At 60.6% G+C, this 3,374-nt stretch overlaps 1 long non-coding RNA gene across 1 annotated transcript in view; it reads left to right on the top strand.

The window, feature by feature from the left end:
• LOC102240577 overlaps positions 1–2,474 on the top strand; it is a 179,725-nt gene extending 177,251 nt beyond the window's left edge. Inside the window, exons 4-5 of the long non-coding RNA XR_313154.2 lie at positions 1,106–1,218; positions 2,257–2,474. This is a non-coding gene — a long non-coding RNA (uncharacterized LOC102240577). The remainder of the gene's footprint in view (positions 1–1,105; positions 1,219–2,256) is intronic.
• Positions 2,475–3,374: the final 900 nt, after the last annotated feature.

The following is a 3,374-nucleotide window of genomic DNA, read 5'->3' as shown; positions in this document are numbered from 1 at the left end:
AGGGCAAGGAGCCACCACTCATGAGCCCCTACATAGGAATTCCTCTCCTTCTGGCTGAGTCCAGGGAGGGCGCTGTCCACCCTGCCGGTGCTGATCTCCCCCTGGAGGGAGTTCACTGTGTATTGAGCACGCAGCCTGGGTCTCGGTGCTGGTAACAGGGCGTAATCCCTGTTCATGTAATAATAGCTCATTTAATTCTCGCAACAACCTTACGTCATGGGGACAATTTTCCTTCATCGGGCGGATGAGAAATCGGAGACACGAAGAGGTTAAGTCCTCCGTCCAAGGAAACAGAGTTTAAAATGGCAGAGCTGGGCTCGGAGCCCACACATTCTGTCTCCAGGGCCGCCACTCACAGCCACAGCGGCCTGGGCTTCGGCTTTGAGAGAGGCGCCAAGGCCTAGGGACCAGGTCCAACCCAAGGGTTATCAATCTGGCTCCACAGGAACTTTTGGGGGCATGCACTTCCACACTTGGCCACGAGGGGGTGCGTGCGCAATAGCTGTGGTTTTAGGAGCTGCTGGGACCAGGAGGGCTCCCTTCCTGGGGAAGGAAGAGCGGGGGCTAGAAGGCTTGGGGTTTCCATCCGCCATATACTGTGAGGAGGGAACAGAGTGGAGGGAACATGGGTGCAGACAGGCAGGTGTCTTGAGGTATATGAGTGACCGGGCTGCAGGGTCATTCCACCCATACGTAGGCGTGGGTGGAGTGTGCCCTGTGTGCAATGGTCTCATGACTGCCTTAGGTCACTTAGATGTTCTGAGCAACAGTGTCTTCTCCTCTAAACGAGTGACCTGGGACCTAGCTGATCTGGGCAGTCCCTTTCAGCTGCATTTCGCTGAACGCAGGAGGTTTGGGGAGGTGGGTTGAGTAAATAGAACAGGACCACGGACAGCCCCCTAGTCCTCCCATGCCCGGCTCTCTGTATGTGTCAGGCCTTTCCAATCACACTCGAGGCGGGCAATGCATTCCCCGCGGTAACTGGCAGGGGCCCGGGATCTGAGCGAGCATCCTTGGTGTCTCCCGGCACAGGGATGACTGATTTGCAGGCGAGGCCGAGCCATCTTTGGGTGCTTGTCTTACATGACAAACTCATTTGTCTCAGGGAGCCGGGAAGCCGTGGTGTGAGGAGACTGTCTTCGGGACAGAGGGATGCAAAGGAGAGTTGAGAGCTTGCCACGGACCGACTGCCCAGCCAGCACAGACCTGGGCGTGGAGGTGAGCGGGTCTGAGGACATCCGGGAGGCAGGGCATCTGCTGCCCAGCACCGACGGGTTAAGTGTGGAGGGAGCATAAACAATGCCAGCGGAGGGCGAGGAGGGAGCATCGGATGTGTTACGTGCAGTCCCATGGTGCCCAGGATGAACTCAGCGCTTCAGTGTAAACTGTGCAAGGGCCCTTGGGGGTCATAGGTGTTGCCTCTTCCCTGCTCAGGGACTGGAGTTGGAGACCTACTTGCAGAAAAACAACCACTTTTCTCCAACCCGACTTTCCCATCTTCAAAGGGACCAGAGGGCTAGAGCCCACAGGATGGCCATCTCCTGAAGGCCAGCAGACTCTGCAGTAAGGCCTGGAGGAGCCGCTGCCCCCCTCCAGCCCCCCCCCCCCAGCCAGCGGCTCAGCAGGTGGGAAGGTGGGGACAATTTCCTGAGCATCTCACAGAGACATCCATCTCTGTCCTCCCTGGAGGACCCCACACGGGCACTCACGGCGCTGGGCACCTGCCCTCTTGGAAGGTTCTGCGAGGAGGAGGGTCCGAGGGAAGATTCAGTGCCCTTGCTGGCGGCGTCCTGGTGTGCAGCCCTCCTCCCCAGCTGCCGGTGGGCACCTCTGCCAACTGTTCCGATGCAGGAGGGAGGGACGAGCCAGTCAGGAGTGTCTGGGGCTGCTACCCGGGAGGGTGACACAGGGAAGGAGGGAGAGGGAGCTGCAGGGTCCCTGGGCATGGGGTCCCTCATGGACAGCGGTGGGACTCGGGTAGAGCATCTGCCTGCTCTGGGCCCGGTCTCCTCACTGGTAAGTGGTGATGAATAGTATCTCCCCTGCAGGGTGTGGAGAGCATGGGAAGCAGTGAGTGCAGAGCCACTGGCACGGTGCCTGGCCCGTAGTAAACGCTCAATAAAAACGGCGATCACTCAGTCTGGGCTGTCCCTGGGACACAAGTGCTAAGGGAAAGGAGAGTGAGAGACCACGTGGTGAGGGAGCAGCCAACCTCAGGTCCGGGTGCCCCTCTCCTGGGGCTCCTCCTTGTCCCAGCCACTGCCCTTCTCCCACCCTCCGTTTGCAAGTGGCTGTCCAGGACTCAAGCCCTAGAGTGTAAGTCCTGTGATGGAGGAATGGAAGCCAGAGGTATGTGCATGCGAAACACTGCCCCATGGTCCTTCCTGCTGCCCGCCGGGACGACGGCACTGCCCAGGGTCTGCAGATGTGTCTGGAAGCTCAGCTGACAGGGGAATGAGCTGAGGTGGCAGGGGGCCAGGGGGGAGCTGGGACTGGAGCCACCCACGCTGGGGTCCTGGCAGCCCCACCCTGGCCCCCAGGTGATAGACAGAGCCATCTTCTCCCAGGCCCTTCACTCAGTCTGCTGGGCAGTGTGGACTGTCCAGCGGTGGGGACCCCACGGGGAGTGGGGGGCGGGGAGGGGGGCGGAGCTACAGCCGAGGGGAAGGGAGGTTTGGGAGACCAGCCGCGAAGGGGAAAAACCAACAGAGCCCACCAAGCATGCCCTACGTGCTGGAGGCTGACGGGGATCTCATTATGAGTAGACACGGCCAGTCTCCACGGCTGACTCTCTTATGGAACAGGCTCTGTTCCCTCACTTTACAGATGAGGAAGCTGGGCCCAGAGAGAGACTCCCCAGGATGCACCGTGGCCTGAGCAGCAGGTTCCCTTCCACACCCAGGCTGCCGGGCCCAGGGTCACACAGTTAACGTCCTCATTTGACCTCCTCTTGAACGCTGGGCCCAAAGAGAGCCCTGGAGGAACTTCTTCTGGGGGCTCCGACATGGCCCGTGAGGCGGGAGGTCAGTCTAGGGGTGCAGCAGGGGATGGGGCTTTGAGAGGGAGACAGTGGGGACTGGGGATGGGACTCAGAGCAGCTCAGAGCTCCCTGATCCCCACTCTCAGCCTCTGCGGTCTGTGCATCCTGCCCATGGGGGGGGGGGTTGCCTGGGACCAGGGGAGTGGCGTGCCACTGGCTTACCCCTTTCCACAAACATCTCAGGTGCCCCCACAACTGCCCCAGTGCACCCGGTGCTGGGGATCTTCCCCCCAAAACAAAACCTAGCCCTGCCCACGAGATGCCCGCGGTCTGATGAAAACAGAATCCCAGCCTTCAGAGTTAGGGCCCAGCAGCACTGGGGGTGGAGGGGGGC

This window comes from Myotis brandtii, unplaced genomic scaffold, assembly GCF_000412655.1.
Source record: "Myotis brandtii unplaced genomic scaffold, ASM41265v1 scaffold1214, whole genome shotgun sequence".
Lineage (NCBI taxonomy): Eukaryota > Metazoa > Chordata > Mammalia > Chiroptera > Vespertilionidae > Myotis > Myotis brandtii.
Note: the sequence above shows the minus strand (reverse complement) of the source record. Positions and strands in the feature narration are given on the sequence as shown.